Below are 19,483 nucleotides of genomic sequence, written 5' to 3' on the forward strand. Positions count from 1 at the left end.
CTTTCCTTCAGAGAAATTCCTCTTCAGCACCAAATGTGCCAGACAATTATGGCCTCATTTCCACTACCTTTTAAACCAGATCGCAAATCAGTTTGAACTGGTTTAAATGACCATAGTTCACACTTGAACCGAATCACAAGCAATTTCAAGAGGGGGGACATGCGCTAGACCCATTTAACCTGTGTCTTTTAGATGCTGATTTTTTCTGTGTCTTTTTGGATAAATCAGTTCTGCGGAAGTGTGAACCAGATGCAGATTGGAATAGATTTAAATTTGTCCTTTGGACAGCTGGAGCAGGTCCATTTTGAATCAATTAATTAATGAATATGAACCACAAGTAGGTTATTTTACAGGAGGAAATGCAATTGGAGCAAATGTAGTGTGAACCATGCTCCACTGTCAAATCGATCAATTGATTCAGATCACAAGACGATTTATTTGTAAGTGGGAATGAAGCCTACACTTCCTTCAAAGAAAATAGTCACAATGAATACAAAAACCACATTTCAAAGTCATCCCCCCGCTGCCCCTTTTCATCCCTCTGTGATGACTCCAACTATAATTAGGAGGCTCTCTCACACAGTATTCAAAGCACACTAAAATAATTTATTGTAAATTACCAATACAATCCTGATTGTTCCCTTTCTTAATCTCTCCATTTAAAATGAATATTTCTAGAACATGTGAGTAGCAATAGGCAGGCTCAAGGGGAAGAGTGGAGCAGGACATTTGGGTGAGTCTCTCACATCAAAGCACCATGGCCTAGACAACTAGTGGGTCAGAGTTAGAAATATACAGACCTGCCGCAACTAATAAGGAAGGACATAAACATACTGGGCAGTGTTATCAGAAGCCAGAACTTATTTGCAAAAGCAGCAGTCACACATACAGTTTTTACACAGAGGAAAATGCAATTGAAAAACCTTTAGGAAAATCATCAACCAGCAATCATACAAGCGCTACAATTCAGTATGTATAATCTACTAGACTTTTAAAATTATTCCACTTAAGTCAATGAGGTTAAAATCTAAAACATTCAACTTGAATGGGTGTGAATTAGAGATAATTTTCCTTCCCATCTGTGAAGAAATAAGAGAGCAACGTTGTTCCCGAGATTTTGTAAATATTCTAAGTAGCTGTTCTCCTCTATGAAACTAAGCAAAGTATTACACTACCAGTCAAGAATTATATTTTTATTCACTTTATTTGAAAGTCTGGACATTTTAGCCAGAATCTTCTTGGTGCCACATGGTAGTAGTTCTGCTTTTTCCAGTCACACAGTGTTGACAAAGGAAGGTAAACAGAATCTGTCGGCTCTGAGCAGCCTATTTTACACAACTGTCATAGTTTCTAAACCCATACCAATGTTCTTCCTGCTACCACGACCAAGACCAGTGTAGTAAAATCACTACAATGTATGAGCAGGATTCAAACTTTCATGTTTATCACAAATAGTTTCCAAAAAGAAAGGGGAAAAAAACTTTCTAAAAGTCACCCTAATCTCAAAAGTTTTGCTGCTTTTTCCATGAGGAGGCAGAGGAACATAGTAGTGGATAGAGTCAGTGCATCCAGAGTTTAAACTAGTCACATTTCTTTCCTGGGTACACATTAGTAAGTATATATGTGTTTTCATTGTTTTACTCAAACCATATTTATCCATGGTCTGTTGTTGTTGTTGTTTGTTTGTTGTTTTGCTGCGTACCTTCAAATTGTTTCTGATGTATGGTAAACATAAGAACCAACCATGGGGTTTTCTCAGCAAGATTTGTTCGGAGTGGGCTTACATTTGTCTTCCACTGAGGCTGAGAGTATGTGACTCACCTAAGATTACCATTGGGTTTCCACAGCCAAGCAAGGAACTGAACCCTGGGCTCCAGAGTTGTAGACCAACGTTCAAACCATTATACCACAAGTGCTCTCTATCCATGGGCTACTGCAGAATAACCAGTAATATTTTGTTTAGCTGAGACCTACATATTCATGTGGGTAAGGATGCTCAGCATTTTCCAGACAGCTTTGAGCAGAGCATCCCAAGTGTATCAGACATTTAAATGTGTTTAATAGTCAAAAAGAGGATCTGGACCCAGTAAAGTGGAGACTCCAAATACTGAAAAGCAGATTGTTCAAAATCTAAAGTAATTTTGCCACTAACACATAGCATTTCAAGCCTCTTCAAGAACTGGCATGTTTAATGGGGAAATGATTAATAATCTTTGAGCAGAAGGAAGGTGTTTAATGGGGAATCTCCTTTTCTTTTTTTTCAGGGGGGAACATAGAGACTCACATGGATTCTCTTCCAATAAATCATCTGAAGAACATAAAGTCTTTTTAAAATCTGGAAACACTGGCTAGATCAGCTACGTGGTTAAGTATATTTTAAGCATTCCTTATAATAGCCATTAATAAATACAACATCACAGAATGTAAATAACTGGCTCCGTAGATGGTGCCGCCAAGAACGATTTGGATTCTTGGACCATGGGTTGCGGTTCCATGAGGAGGGACTTCTGGCAAGGGATGGGTTGCATCTCACGCCAGTTGGCAAAAACATTTTTGCCAATAGCCTCAAGAATTTGATCAGGAGGGCTTTAAACTGAGTTATGTGGGGGAGGGAGACAGTATTCTGAAAGGCAAAAAGACTGGAGAAGATAGTCAAACTGACAGAGAGGGAACAAGACAAACAGTGCAAGGACCCAACAGTGGGAGGCAAAAAAACTTGCACAGGCAGCAAGTAAAGGGAACACATGGTCTTAGATGCCTCTACACTAATGCACAGAGCATGGGAAATAAGCATGATGAACTTCAACTCCTAGCACAACAAAGCAAATACGATATAATAGGCATCACTGAAACCTGGTGGGATGAGTCTCATGATTGGAATGTGGAAATAGAGGGATATAACCTTTTCAAGAGAAACAGGCCAAACAGGAAAGGAGGAGGAATAGCCCTATATGTCAGAGATATTTACACCAGTGAAGAGATCCAAAACATCAATCCTGGAAGCCAGGTGGAGAGCATCTGGATAAAAATTAAAGGGCAGGGAAACAACAAGGATGTTATGGTGGGAGTCTACTACAGACCCCCAAGTCAGACGGAGGAATTGGATGATGCCTTTCTAGAACAGATGACCACACACTCAGAAAGGAGAGATGTAGTAGTGATGGGGGACTTCAACTACCCTGATATTTGTTGGAAGTCAAACTCAGCCAGATCCTCAAGGTCTAGTAAATTCCTCACTTGCCTTGGAGACAATTTCATGGTCCAAAAGGTGGAAGAGGTCCAAAAGGTGGAAGAGGCAACAAGGGGATCAGCTATTTTAGATCTGATCCTAACCAACAAGGATGACTTGGTTAATGAAGTGCAAGTGGTGGGATCCTTAGGTGGAAGTGACCATGTTCTCCTGGAGTTTGTTATACAATGGAAAGGAGAAGCCAGGCATAGTCAGACACGCATTCTAGACTTCAGGAGAGTGGATTTCAGTAAACTTAGAGAAATACTGGGGGCGATCCCATGGTCAGGAATACTAAAAGAGAAGGGAGTTCAAGATGGATGGGAGTTTCTAAAAAAGGAGATACTGAAGGCACAAATTAAAACAGTTCCAGTGAGAAAGGAAAATGGGAGGTGTCGCAAGAACCCAGGATGGATGACCAAGGAACTTTCAGCTCAGCTAAATTTGAAAAGGAACATGTATAAGAAATGGAAAAAGGGGGAAATCACCAAAGAGGAATTCAAACAAATAGCTAGCAAGTGTAGAGATAAGGTCAGAAAAGCTAAAGCGCAGAATGAACTCAGGCTTGCTAGAGAGGTTAAGAACAACAAAAAGGGCTTTTTTGGATATGTCCGCAGCAAAAGGAAGAAGAATGAAACGGTAGGGTCACTGCGTGCAGAAGATGGCAAAATGCTAACAGAGGACAGAGAAAAGGCAGAATTACTCAACACTTTCTTTGCCTCCGTCTTCTCAGAAAAGGCAAAGGGTGCTCAACCTGAGGATAATGGAGCAGAGGACAGAATAGGGGAATTTCAGCACAGAATAAGTAAAGAGATAGTACAAGAATACCTGTTTAACCTAAATGAATTTAAGTCTCCAGGACCAGATGAGCTACATCCAAGGGTATTAAAAGAACTGGCCAATGTAATATCGGAGCCATTGGCAATAATCTTTGAAAACTCCTGGAAAACAGGAGAGATCCCAGCAGACTGGAGGAGGGCAAACGTTGTCCCCATGTTCAAAAAGGGGAAAAAAGAGGATCCCAACAATTATCGTCCAGTTAGTCTGACATCAATACCAGGAAAGATTCTGGAGCAGATCATTAAACAGAGAGTCTGTGAACATCTAGAAGCCAATGCCATAATCACAAAAAGTCAACATGGGTTTCAGAGAAACAAGTCATGCCAGACAAATCTTATCTCTTTCTTTGATAAAATTACCAGCTTGGTAGATGAAGGGAATGCTGTGGATATAGTATATCTTGATTTCAGTAAGGCCTTTGACAGGGTTCCCCATGACATTCTCACAAACAAGCTTGTAAAATGTGGGCTGGACAAGGCAACTGTTAAGTGGATTTGTAATTGGTTGACCGGCCGAACCCAAAGGGTGCTCAACAATGGCACCTTTTCATCCTGGAGAGAAGTAACCAGTGGAGTCCCACAGGGCTCTGTCCTGGGCCCAGTACTGTTCAACATCTTTATCAATGACTTGGAGGAAAAAATTGGGGGCATACTTATCAAATTTGCAGATGACACTAAAGTAGGAGGAATAGCTAATACTCCAGAGGACAGGATCAAAATTCAAAATGACCTGAATAGACTAGAAAGCTGGGCCACAGCTAACAGAATGAATTTCAACAGGGAGAAATGTAAGGTACTGCACTTAGGGCGAAAAAATGAAATGCACAGATATAGGATGGGAGACACCTGGCTTAAGGAGACAACATGTGAAAGGGATCTAGGAGTCCAAGTAGACCAAAAGTTGAACATGAGTCAACAGTGCGATGCGGCAGCTAACAAGGCCAATGCTATTTTAGGCTGCATCAATAGAAGTATCGTATCTAGATCCAGGGAAGTAATAGTGCCACTATATTCTGCTCTGGTCAGGCCCCACCTGGAATATTGTGTCCAGTTCTGGGCGCCACAATTCAAAAAGGACATTGAGAAACTGGAGCGTGTCCAAAGGAGGGCGACTAAAATGGTGAAAGGTCTGGAAACCTTGCCCTATGAGGAACAACTCAGGGAGCTGGGGATGTTTAGCCTGGAGAAGAGAAGGTTAAGAGGTGATATGATAGCCCTATTTAAATACTTGAAGGGATGTCATATTGAGGAGGGAGCAAACTTGTTTTCTGCTGCTCCAGAGACTAGGACCCGGAGCAATGGATGCAAGCTGCAGGAAAAGAAATTCCACCTCAACATTAGGAGGAATTTCCTGACAGTAAGGGCTGTTCGACAGTGGAACACACTTCCTAGGAGTGTAGTGGAGGCTCCCTCCTTGGAGGTCTTCAAACAGAGGCTGGATGGCCATCTGTCGACGATGCTTTGATCTGGATTTCCTGCATGGCAGGGGGTCTCTTCCAACTCTATGATTCTATGATTCTATGATTCTATGAGAACCAAAATTAAAAAATCTAACAAACAAAAACAACCTCCTACTCACCTACCAGGCCATTCTCTACTACTATAGTAGGCGGTTCCCTGGGCTCTGGAATGCGCTTCCCAGTGAGCTCCGCTCGGCCACCTCCCTTGACCGGTTCAGGAAGGAACTAAAAACCTTCTTATTCCAAAAAGCTTCCCCCTTTCCTTTATAGCCTCCTCCCCCCCCCACTGTTATTATTTTTGTTGTTGAACATTCTATGCTAGCTGGATATTGTTATATTGTGATATTGTGAATTGTACTGTGATTTTAATGTATATTTGCTGTTTATCGTGTTTTTATCCTGTAACTGAAATTGTTGTAACCTGCCTTGATCTACGGAAAGGCAGGCTATAAATAAATATTTTATTTATTTATTATTATTATAGAAGAACCCATTGCTAGAAGCAGTAACAAGAGCCATTTGTATGGACAACTGTACATCACCAATAGAGAAACTACTGGAAATTAAGAGACCAAAAAATTATGTACAACAAGATTCCTATAATATATAATAAACTGTTGACCCACAACAAGCAGGTCCAAAGTAAATATTAAAAATCAAAGAAGGAACGCAACAACCAATAGTCCCAATTGTAAAAACCATTAGACCCTCCTCTTCTTGGTGTGGTGGTCTGGTGTGGTGACCACAGTGTTGTAGTTATTTCTCTATTTATTTTTACCCAAATGCATGCAGATGGACCATTATGATCACTCTCATGGATTTCTGTATGATTGAATTTGTTTTGGACACCCCTTTCTCTTCTGCCACATGTATTCTTTTTGAATAGGTTATACCTTTCAATTGTAATATTCCAGCCATTGGAGGCATCCCGCCAGGTCTCCAATATGCCCATAAAGTCATATTTATCTTCCCGCAGTAGGACTTCAAGCTCATGTTGTTGTTTCCCAAACTCTGTGCATTGGTGTATAGACATTTGAAACTTTGGTGCTTTCTGCACCGCCATTTGGGACGTCCTCTGGACGTCCCATTTTAAAAAAGGGGCGTCTCTTATAGACGCCCCTGGGCTGGCGGTGCCCCTTCTACATGGGCGCCGCCATCTTTACGTACTGGACGCACAGCGTCCAGACGTGTCGCGCCGCTTGTGACGTAGCGAGCGCGCCCCTGGCGCCTCGCTACGTCGCAAACGCGACGGTAAAAGAAGCTCCATTTTGGAGCTTCTTTTTTCGGTCCGCGCGGGAGTCGGGCCGTCTGAAGGCTCCGGCTCCCCCGCGGACCTACTGGCGGCGGCGGCAGACCGCCGCAAAGCGGCGGTCTGTACCCCGCCTTTGTTCTCTCCTATTAATTTACTGGGTCAGTTTCTTTCTTTGGTGTGTTTGTCTTGGTGAGAGGGATTCTTTCATAGAATCATAGCCGAGTTACAGATTGCCCAAAATGGGCGGTCTGCCACTGCCGCCAGTTGCTGCGTCCGCGAACTGCAGCGGCCAAACCGCGCGGTTCCCGGGCGAAGCCAGAAAGAAGTGTTGAATCAGGACTGCCATATGCTGCAGCCACCATTAAAGAATTGCTTGTTCAATGATTAACAGTCCTAGATTATTTGAATTTATACCAAAGCAATCTATGGCACATTACATACGTGCCGAGCACGTACTACGGTCAGAAAGGGGCTTCCTTTCCAGATGCTCAGCACGTACAAAATGGTGGCGCCCGTTCTACATGGGCGCCGCCATCTTGATGTCACAGATGCCTAGCGTCCGCATCTCGCGCAGCAATAATGACATTGCAAGTGCGCCATTGGCGCCTTGCGGCGTAATAACGCGCCGCAAGAAGCTGCATTTTGCAGCTTCTTATTGCTATGCGTAGGAGCCACGCGGTTTGGCCACTGAGGCTCCTCCATGCAGCAAATGAAGACACTTTTCAGACTGCCCTTTTGGGCAGTCTGTAAAGCGCCTATGTCAGTTTTTTTTCTCCTATGTGGTAATTTTGTTTAGTAAGAAAGGACTGAGAAAACACGACTCATGCATGTCCTCCAAACCATGGCTAAAAACAATTAAAACCTGAATAAAGAGCATTTCCCCATACTTAAAACAGTATGCTTAACTTGTGTCTCGAGGCCCAGTCCTTGCCATTCCTTCCTTATCGGGCAGCAGTCACTGCAACATGGGTCTGTTCTCTTGTTGATCAGGATGCAGCAGGATGGCATTTACACACACACATACACACTGCAAGCAATCTCTGGGTCAAGAATCAGAAGCAGGATTCGTCAGCTTGAGAATAGGTGGAAACGTCTGTATGCTGCATCACAATCAACAGGACAACAGACTCCTGTCACTCGCAGCTGCTGATGCCCAGTATGTCACAATATGGGGACTTTTATGATCGCTGTATATTTCCTACACTACTGAATATGCAAGGAGTATGAATAGGAATAAATTATGAATGTAGTATTTGGAGACATAGCCATGTTAACCTGGAATATCAGTATGCAAAGGGATCTTGCAGCACCTTTGAAATGAACTCTGCAAAAGAAGTTGTAGCATAAGCTTTTGCAACTGAGGAAGTCTACGAAAGCTTATGCTACAACTTCTTTTGTACAGTTCATCTCAAAGGTGCTAAACAGTTACAAATGTGTAACTAGGTTATACATTCATCACTGTGATCAAGATTTCTAGCCAATATCCTTAACTATGTGCAATTTTTGTTCAGAAAAATGTGAAGAATTAAAATCCAGCTCAATTGGTTTGTGACTGCCGACTGAATACTTTAGATGATCTCCGTGTGGGTCCTTCCCCCACCGCACTCCTTCTGGGATATGTAATCCTTTAACAATTTCTTGCCTAGCTGATTGATTGTCAGCCAACCAAAGAACAAGCTTTGTGCATTTAAGCTGTCAAGAGAATACCTGGGCATGCTTCCACTGCCACTACGTTTCAATGTCATATTATGATTTGGGGGGCTCAAGAGAGTAATTAGGACAAAGGTAGGCTGTATCCATGCATGAAGATTTGAGGTCTGGAAGCATTCAAGCTAGAACTGGCCTAATAACATAGTAGAAATACCCTGTTAGTTATAGTATGACAATGAGGCTGTATTGTTTTTAAAACCTAAAACATGGGAACACCACCTCCACCTACCCACACATATATGTACATGCCCACTATTTTATTCCATTCAGTTCCAGTATAGTCTTGTCTAGTGTATACTCCTTGTCAATCCAGTAGGATGAGGCTAACACTGTCTCATTAAATCCAGATTTTTGTTTCAAGCAAGACTGAGAAAACCTACAGGCATAAAAAAGCAAATACAAGATCAGACAGGCTTTCTTTCACTTGGTGAATCTAAGCAAACTGATAACTACTTCCATTATAAGACTATCAGGGCTTAATAGGGAATGTTAATGTGCTAAATTATCTCTTCCAGTTTATATGCAACACTAGATTGCCACAAACAGTAAATACTGTAGGACAGCTAAGGAAAAAAGTTGATCTTGTTCAGGTACAGTGATGCCTAAATAACCTAAAGGCACCAGATCCCATCTGATCTTTGAAGCTAAGCAAGGTCAGCTGCAGTTAGTACTTGGATGGAAGACAGCCAACAAATACCAGGAGCTGTAGGCTTTATTTCTGTGAAAGGAACTTACAAAGCCACCTGAGTATTCACAGAAACATAGAAGACTTGTAAGGGACCAGCAAAAGCCTATGAATTTCAGGCAATAGGCAACGTGAAGGCACATGTGTGTGTGTGCATGTGCTTTCAAAGTGCTTGTGGGAATATGGTGACCCTCATGTATTTCTTAGGCTAGGAATATTCAGAGGTAGTTTTACTAATTCCTTCCTCAGAAATATAACCTATAGCACCTGGTATTCATTGGCAGTCTCCCAACCAGGTACCAAATACAGGGCTGACCCTGCTTAGCTTCCAAATATCATGCACAAATGAACATAGTACGGGCCAGATTTGTGCAATATCATGCAGAAATGGATATAGTACATGCCAGAACTCTATCCAGTTCTTACCATTAATTATGCCTTCCCTCCTTCTAAAGAATATATAGCTATTCGACATATCACAGCAGTGCTCTGGATGTGCACAATCTACTTCTCTATGTCACATATCAGTTTAAAAAAATATGCTACAGATAAAGGATATTTATCTGGGCACATCAGTCACTTAGGATCCCAATCCAGTGATTCAGAAAACAGTCTGATGAAATTTGAACTGATAGGGAGGCTGCCCAGTGCAACTCAGGCCCAAATACAAATATCAATTTGATCTGCTTTAATTTAATTTTTTGCCAACTATCACTGGAAATCAATAAGTGGACATATTTTCTCCTTTTGTCAGAACTGGAGAGATACAGTGGGTTTTCCACTATACATCTTTATATTTTGATGAATTTTTTAAAAAGAAAAAAGAAAAAGAACTCGGGCAGCAACTTTTTAAAGTTCCTTGCTGAAATTAGATTGAATTTACAGGGAAAGTTTCCCTTTCTAAGGAGAACAATTCCTATCTGAGGGGAATAGTTCCTATTAATGAAGATATACAAGACAAGCAAAAGCAGTCCTGATAAGGTTTTTGGTTTTTGGAGGGTGGCATTGTCAACAACAAGAAAGGACCAATTACCCTATCTTATTATAATTATTATTATTATTATTACAGTATTATTATTTATGGTTAATTGTTATGAAAATGACAAGCATCCTAGAGATGGCTGAGTTTAAGAAATAGGTCAGAAAGATCAGTGCCTTTTGGTGGAGAGGTGAACAGGAGTGTTATATTGGTGAGTCAGACTGCTTCTCTTACCATTCTTCATGTTTTTTTCAGGAGGGAAGAACAATATGTATGTCTATGTCTTGTAGCATAGAAGTGACTACAAGCAAGAAACCAGCAAAATTTCTAAAGGACAATTAAAGCGGTAAAAGGGATAAGGTGGTTAGTGTCAGTACTGGCAGGACACCAAGTTCAGAAATCCAGGCTTCTGTAGTTAAAACTAAGAAAGCCTTTATTAAGAAACTACAGATCCAGTCCAGGCATTTTCATTTTCAGAAGTGGAGAGCAAGTGTTAACATTACCTAAATAATCTGTGAACAATGTCAAATTCATGGCAGGCTCAATTCTTCTTGGTTACATTTTAAAAACACATTTAGTCCCTCTTATTCCCACACCACTCCTTAACTGTTACAGGCAGATTCTCTCACAGAGACAACCTTGACCATCTTAACTCGAGCTCACCTCCCTTTCGATATTATCTCAGCACTTGTAGCTGAGATCATGTCTCAGCAATGCTGTTTTCTACTTATAATCCATTACACCAAGGTCTAACTTATATGGCAGGCAAGGTGCACATGCAACACATGGCAGTTAAAATGAATGGAAAATGTTTAAAATCTATATCACCACCATCATCCTGGCACCAGTATCACAAAAACCGCAACAGGACAAGGAGCTGATGACAGATGTGACACATACAATGGTAGAGTCAACAGATCTTAAACACCATGCACTGTCAATGCAAGCAGCACTCTCCACTTGATCCTAAATGGTTCCTTATTGGCAGCTATTGAGACTCTTCAACACACCAGAGAACATAGAGACTTCCTGGATAAAATAGAGGGAGAATTGACACTCCCGAATCAACAGGAAGAAAGTGGCAATGAGAATTAAGAAGGCTGTAACAGTGGTGAAAAGGCTCAAGCAGGAGACTAGCAGCAAGCGACAGTGAAGGCCAAAGGAGTCAACCTAACCATCAACTGCAGCAAGAAGAAAAGAAAGGTGCTGGTGTTAGGGGATTCATTGCTCAGGGGTATAAAGGGAACTGTTTGTCAGCTGGGCAAGATAAATCAGGAAGTGTACTATCTTTCTGGTGATTTCACTGACAATGGACAGGAAGATACTGCAGGTGAATGACTAGCTATGCAGATAGTGTTGAAAGGAGAGCTTTGGTTTCTGGAACCATGGTCTTCTCAAAGGACTACTGGCTACAGATGGGCTACACTTCATGAAAACCAGGAAGAATGTCTTTGGCAACAATATGGTGAATCTGATCAACAGGGCTTTAAAGAAAATTCTTGGGGAGGGGGGTGAAGATGATAGCTTAAATATCCACCCAAAAGCAAGTTCTAAACACAAAGGTGTTAATTCTAAAGGAGAAGCTGAGGGACAGAATGGCAGCCACAGTAAAACTCACAGCAGAATAAAATATGAGTGCAAACAATGGTTTAAATTCTATACAACAATGCACAGAGTATAGAAAACAAACAAGATGAGCTTAAAGTCCTAGTGCTCAGAACTATGATTTAGGAGTGATTGTGTCAACCACCCTGGTCATTTCCCCATTCCAGAAATCAGCTACTTGCCAAGACAGTAGGAAACTCCTTAATAGCTAACAAGAATTGCTCAAAATCCATAAGCTTGATCAGATCCTGCAGGGGATCATCTTAAGGGATCCCACTCCCTGGTGAAAGCTCTGAGTCCCGGCAAGTCTAAACCTGACCAGGAAGTGATCTGTCCATGACAACAGAATGATAGACAATTTCTCCATTCCCCGGTCATCTCCCCTGAACCCCCAGACATTAAAAAAAGGTCTAGTGAGAGAGCCCAGTAACTTGAGTAGGGACAGAAATCATTTGGATCACAGCCATGCTTGTTATGGCAGTCATGATGTCCTCAGCCACTCCTGATATGGTAGTCTCAGTATGGATGTTGAAGTCCCTCAGCAACATAAGCTGCGTTTTTGACCCTGTAACACACACAAAAATATTCTCAAGGTCCAAGAAAGGCAGCAGTAGTCATCATCAAAATGTTTTACATTCTGCAGAGTGTTTCTTCTCAACACTATGGGTAATGCATCCACATACTCACTCATCCGGAAAGGAGAAACACTGAATGTGTGCATAAGACTTCTCAAGATGCTTGCTACAGAAATAGTTTTGTACCACTAGATCTTTTATTTTATTTTATTTTAATTCTGTGCCACCCACCTGGCTTTCTCCCAGGAAAGGACCCAAGGCAGATTACAAGATAAAAACACCTCAAAACTTCACAATATATATTTTTTAAAAATTTAAAAAATCATGTAGAATACCCTGGAAGAAAGCACTTTTGCTTAAAACATACTCTCTGATGTTATGCCCTTTAGGATAAGGGAAGGTTCCAAGAATCAAATTCCACAGCTGTATTTCTCCACAGCTGCTGCTGAACTTTTCTGATGATGCTTTAATGTAAGAACAGTTTTTGCCTCTTTTCTTTCTGATATCCCTGAAAGCTGACATTTTTATACAACATCATCTCCCTAGACCAAATATAATCCAGTTCCTTTACCATTTTTGTTTTGGATTTACAATCTGGTTTGCTTTTCCTCTGAATTCTTTCATCCTTTCATGTGGTGCTCAGAACTAAACAAAGTATTCTGGACAGAGGTTTATTGAGGTCAAGTAGAACAATACGACTACATACAGACAGTAGATACAAAACCCTAGGAAGACACCTTCATTCTCTGCCACGGCGTCACAGCATCACTATGTTCAGTATCCACAGTGCATTGTGAACAGTAAAATAAATTAAACATGACTGATTCTTGATTTCAGTGTAAGCAAACTTCAATGCTTTCTTTGTCATTCATTTATTTTTAAAATCTTGGTAGTCACAGCCATTGCTTCTCTACCAGGCAATTTGCATTCCTTTCTGTTTGTTTTTTTAAATGAGGAAATTCACATTAATGAAGTTCCATGCTTTGTATATGACAAACTCTTCCAAATGGTGTTTCTACTTCAAACACATATTTTCCAAGTAATATTTTTTGTACTACTTTAAGGAGATGTCTGTGTCTCCTGGGAGGAATCATTTAATACAGATTTAAAACAGAAAATAATCCCCTGTTTCAGTACATAATTGCCAAGGAAGTCCAACGCAGGCACTTTGGGCTTCTGAACAGGAACTTCTCGAGACTAAAAGAAATGGTTGAAAATGAAAGTCAAGAAGATCAGACATCTTTAAGACAACCAGGAAATGTTTATTTAAACATGCAAATCAGGAAAGGTACTTCCAAGTCCAAGAGTTAATCATAGTTAATGAAGAGATTCAAGGAATCTACTGAGATGCAGAAGGCTTCCTTGAGAAAAAGTACATTTTGACCAACAGAGAAGAACAAAACACACACAAATTAGGAGAAAAGACATACAAACAGACAATAACTGTTTGTGTGATGAGAGTTAGTGAGGTGCTATGGTTAGAATGATGGGCTGGGGTTTGGGAGAGCCAAGTTATAGTCCCATAAAATTCACTAGGTCACCTTAAGACAGGCATTCTATCACCTTAATCTAACTCATAAAGGGGGATGACAATGTACACATCAAAGCGGACTGGTTTAAACTTAAATGAACAAAGAAAAACAGCAACATTAAAACCAACAATAAAATGACAAGTACAAGAAAAGCCAGAAGGTGGTTTGGGAGGCAGATGGACAAAGGAATTTGTTGAAATTAAAGATGTCATAAAAGATTGCAAGCTTGCAAGAACTGTGCATTATTAATTTCTGTTCATCTCTACAACAGAAGACACAAGGCAAATAGTAACAAGACGTGAAATTCTAGAACTTATTGATCAGTTAAAAATTAACAAATCACCAGTCCATATGTACCTACCCAAGACCTCTTAAAAAACTCAAATGTGACTTTTGTTGAAAACACACTACAGAAATAATCCAGTTTGAGACCACTTTAATAACTGTCCTGGCTCAGTGCTAGGGATTTGTGGGAACCAGAGCTCTCTGACTAAGGCCCAAAACATGCAGGCCAAATGATGCGGCTTCCCGTCTCACATAGTGTTCAGATGACAGACACCCCAAATGAGGCCAGGAGCCACATCATGCCACACCATCTCAGAAGAACCAGGCTAAGAAGGAGCAGATGAGATCCTTTAGGTAGCCTGCTTCAGGATCAGGCCCAGGACAGTGAGGTTGTTGTGATCTTGGTGCAGACGGTGCCGGAGTGGCAGCGCACCAGTCAATCTGAGCCATCTGTTTCCGGCCATAGAAAGTTAAATACTGTATCTCAAAAATACACAGTTCCCCACATTCCTTAGCATTGAGCCAGGAATGGTCTCAAACTGGATTATTTCTGCAGTGTGTTTTAGACCTAAGGGGGGGAAAAACTTAGACTAATTATTAATATTAACTCAGTGAAAGTATCAAACCAGTGTATGGCAGCTCTAAAAAACAGGAATTCGATATAATGAATGGTTAGGAATAGGGTCTATAATAAATTAGCCAATATCATAATTTGTCCATACGATTCTGGAACTTGAACATATCAAAATACACCGAGGGGAAAAGGTGCTAAAAATCAGAAAAGCTTAGTTAAAATCATGAAGGGACTGGAACAACTTCCCTGTGAAAAAAACATTTCACTTTTATCATTATTTAGACTAAAAAAAAAAAAAAAAAAAGGGAGGGGGGGGGGGGGCAAACTAAGTGTGTGTAAAATCATGCCAGGTGTGGAGAAAATGAACAGGAAGTCTTTTTCCTCCTCTTTCATAATACTAGAACCAAGGGTCATCCAATGGTAAGTGACTGAGGGCAAATAAATGAAGTTATTTTTTTCACATGGTACATGTGCTTTCCAAACTTTGGTCCTCCAGGTGTTTGGACTTCAACATCCCAGAATCCTCAGCCAGCTTGGCCACCTGTTCTCTCAAATTCTGAGAGCTGAAGTCCAAAACATCTGGGGGACCAAAGTTTGGGAATCAGTGTATTAAACTATGGCATTCACTACCATAAGACACAATAACATTCCTGTTTTCAAAGGACAAACTGACGGAGGATAAGGCTATCCATGCCTATTAGTCATTATGGCTATATATGCTGCCTTCAGTAGCAATGGCAGTATGCCTCTGAGTACCAGTCACTAGGGAATACAAACAGAAGGATGTTATTCCATTCATGGTTTGTTTGCTGGCTTCCCATAAGTATCATCTTGAGGAGTGAGCTGACTTGTTTTCTGCTGCTCCAGAGACTAGGACCCGGGACAATGGCTGCAAGCTCCAGGAAAAGAGATTCCTCCTCAACATTACGAAGAACTTCCTGACAGTAAGGGCTGTTCGACAGTGGAACACATTCCTTCCTCGGAGTGTAGTGGAGTCTCCTTCCTTGGAGGTGTTCAAGCAGAGGCTGGATGGCCATCTGTCGGGGATGCTTTGATTGAGAGTTCCTGCATGGCAGAATGGGGTTGGACTGGATGTCCCTTGCGGTCTCTTCCAACTCTATGATTCATCTAGTCTCTGGGCCAGAGAGGTCTTTGGTTCAATTCGCCAGAGCTACTTTTCCATTCTCCAAACCAACATATGCATGTCAGAATATAACAATTGTCTTAAGCAACTCAACTGCTCAGTGGTCCTTTGACAAAGGGCATTTAACATGACATTTAACAATTACCACAATGTAAAGTGTAAAGACATCCAAAATAAGGGCTGCAATTCTGCTGTAAAGTTCTGGCCCTGAAAAGTCAGTGAAATTTGGCTACTTGGCTCATCAACAGAACCTGTTACAACCTGGTGAGAAATACAATGTTGTGCAAAATACAATTCAAGTTATACTGAAGTGAAGGTAAGTTTAACATCAGAGTTACAGTTCAATTGTTACATATTAGGATATTTTTTAACTAATACAGTTTCCAATCATGTTTTAACATTTTAATCTGTTTGGAAGCAAATGTGCAGTTCTTGATGTTCTATATATTTTTACGGATTGTACAGCATTAGAGAAACCATTCAAAATTGCCCGAGAAACATTAATTATGTTATTTTATTTGTTTAAATTAATCTATATGTTTATGGGTTATTGCTTTTTTCCAATGATAACATGTCAGTCCTATGCCCTTCCAGTTAAGCGTATGAATTCCGTTTCTAAAGGACAGGTATATAATGACCTCATTGCTATTGTACACAACTGCCTCAGAATACACAAGTGACACTGCTGTCAATAATTTTGAGAAGTTAACAGAATCTAATATCTCTATGGAAATATGAACCCGCAGCGAGACACAAAACCCTTCCATTCCCGATTACGGTATTTTGTAAATGTCAAAGTCCCAGAGCACAAGCCCAGGTTGACAAAGTACAAAATAAACTTCTCAGTTCGACGGGCAAATGCACACACACAAAAAGAAAGGAAAATTACTTGGAAGATATATTTCTATTGACGCAGCTGAAAATGTCACAGTGCTACCAACAACACAACCACCCTAGGAAAGGAAAAAGCGCCAGGCGCCATAAAATATATCAGGAAACAGGCAACCGTCACCAAAAAAATAATGATGTGTGAATCCAATGTCCTCACTCAACACCCTTCTCCAGCTGTGAAAATTCAACATTATACACCAGAGGAGCAAGTTGAGTTTTGTAAAGACTCTTTTCCATACAATGTTCTGCACTCACTTTAAGGAGAATCAACACACATCTTGACATTTGAAATCTACGCGTGTTTATAGAGATCACTTAACCAAACTCCAACTTTGTTCAAGCACACTATTTAGCATAGCATACTACCAATCACATCCCATTACAAAGCCTTTCCAGTTGTTAGACTGTCTGGTGAGAAGAGACATGTCCAAAGCACTTGGGATAAAGAAGGCTGCGTATTATTAATTGCTAACTAAGTTTCTCCCTCCAATAATAATAATGGGTCCGGAGGTGTCTGAAGCTGGATCCCAAGCCAAATGTGAAGCCGATGGGTTGAGGTTGCTTAGAAATCGGACGAAACCTAAACCGGAACAGGCATTAAAAAACTGGTTCTGTCAGGCTTCCCTTCGACCACATTCTGGCCAATCCCTTTTCCTGGTGGCTTCTCACTGACATGACCATAAGAGACTGTAATTTAAAGGCAGCCAAAGGAGTTTCAAATGCACACACAAACCTACACCTGACACAATCTCTCCCTCAAGAATGGACCTGTTTATTTTAAAGGAGCCAGCATCTCTTCCATACAAATCTGAGGAAACAAATTCTTTGGACACACCCCAAAGCCCCTTGCATTTTCTCCTTCTTCTGTTTACACAACAACATATAGATAAACGCACACATAGAAACACTGCAGAAAAACGACCATTTATTCTAGCCTTTGCAGGGGAAGCAGGAGGCCAAAGGACCCTATTCTCCCTCGGGTTCTTTCCCCAGTTTGCCAGAGACAGAGAGAGGAAGACAAGGAAGAGAGAGCATGAATGTGGGGAAGGAGAGAAAAGATACCCAGATTTTGCATGGAGGCACAAGAGAGACAGGCAATACATGGGGCTGATGGTGGCAGAGGAAGCAGTACTACAGCATTTGTGGGTTGGGAGAGGCAAGGAAGCCCCTGAGCACAAAGGCAAGAAGAGAAAAGAGAGGATGGATGGATGGGGGGAAGAAAGACAAAGGAAGGAAGGAAGGAAGGAGAGAAGACAGAGGGTGGATGGGGGATGGATCAGAGGAAAGAAGGAAGGAAGGAAGGAAGGAAGGAAGGAAGGAAGGAGAGAACAGAGAGGATGGATTGGAGGAAGGAAGGAAAGAGGATGGGTGGGGAATGGATCAGGGAAAAGAAGGAAGGGAATGGATTGAGGAAGAAAGGAAGGAGGGAATAGAGAGGGTGGGTGGGAGGAAGGAAGGAAGGAAGGAAGGAAGGAACGAAGGAAGAAAAAGAAAGAAGAAAAGAGATGGATGGATGGATGGAGGTTGGGTAAGAGAAAGGAAGGAAGGAGAGACCAGAGAGGATGGATTGGGGGAAGAAAGAAAAGAAAAAAAAGAAAGAAGAAAGCAGAGGGGATGGAGGGAGGGGGGGAGGAAGGAAGGGAAGGAAGGAAGGAAGGAAGGAAGGGGATGGATGGGGAAGAAAAAAGAAAGTGAAGGAAGAAGAGAACAGAGGAAGGGTGGGAGGAAGGGAGGGAGGAAGGAAGGAGAGAACAGAGGGAGGGACGGAGGGAGGAGAGAACAGATGGATTGGGAAGAAACAAGAAGAGAAGGAAGAAGAGAACAGAGAGGATGGATGAGAGATGGATGGGGGACGAGAGAGAGAGGGGGGAAAGAAGAAAGGAAGAAAAGAACAGAGGGAGGGAGGAGAGATCAGAGAGAATAGATGTGAGCATAGATGGGCAAGGAAGGAAAAAAGAAAGCAGGGAAGGATGATGGAGGGAGGGAGAGAGAAGAGAACAGAGAGGATGGATGGATGGAGGTGAGAGGAGGAGGAAGAGAGAGGCGTGGAAAGTGATGGAGGCGAGGGCCGGGGAGGAAGGGATTCAAGGAGTGGCTGAAGGAGAAAGAGGAGAGATGGAGGAGGAAGGAAAGGGAAGCAGGTGGAGGGAAGGAGGGATGGATGGAGGAGGAAGGGGCAGAAGGCTGCGGAGCCCGGCCTCACCTCAGCTAGGTCTGGCTGGGGATGGAGAGCAGGCGACGCCGAGGAGGAGGACGCCACCGCCGCCTCTCCCTCCTCCTCCTCAAGAAGAAGAACAAGAGGAGCAGCAGCGCAGTCCTGCTTCCTCTCAGCCAAGAAGGAGCCTCCTCCTCCTCTTCTTCTTCTTCTTCTTCTGCCGGCGCCACGAGAGGGACTGCGCCTGCGCACTGGCAACCGAATGTTGGGAGGGAGAGAGAGAACGGAGGGAGGCGACGCAGGTGACCGTTGGGGAGTCAAAGAAGAAGAAGGGTTGGACACCGCGCGTGCGCACTGGGGAGCGCCACCTGAGGCAAAGGGGAGGGAGTGAGCGCGCGACAGAGAGAGAGGGAGGGAGGGGGGCAAGAGCGCGCGCATGCGTGCCTTCGACTCCCTTCCCTCTATATATATTGGGGTGCCTGCTGCGGAGTGCGCAGGTGCGATGGGGGCATGGCAACCGCGTTGCTAGGCGACGGCGGGCGTCCGTTAGAAAAGGAGAGGGAAGGGG

The 19,483-nt window shown here is 42.2% G+C and overlaps 1 protein-coding gene across 1 annotated transcript in view; it reads right to left on the reverse strand.

Moving 5' to 3' along the window:
• CTNNA2 (catenin alpha 2) overlaps positions 1 to 19,249 on the reverse strand; it is a 637,223-nt gene extending 617,974 nt beyond the window's left edge. Inside the window, exon 1 of the mRNA XM_042467966.1 lies at positions 18,964 to 19,249. The gene's annotated coding sequence lies outside the window, so the exon portion shown is untranslated. The remainder of the gene's footprint in view (positions 1 to 18,963) is intronic.
• Positions 19,250 to 19,483: the final 234 nt, after the last annotated feature.

Source organism: Sceloporus undulatus, chromosome 5 (assembly GCF_019175285.1).
Source record: "Sceloporus undulatus isolate JIND9_A2432 ecotype Alabama chromosome 5, SceUnd_v1.1, whole genome shotgun sequence".
Lineage (NCBI taxonomy): Eukaryota > Metazoa > Chordata > Lepidosauria > Squamata > Phrynosomatidae > Sceloporus > Sceloporus undulatus.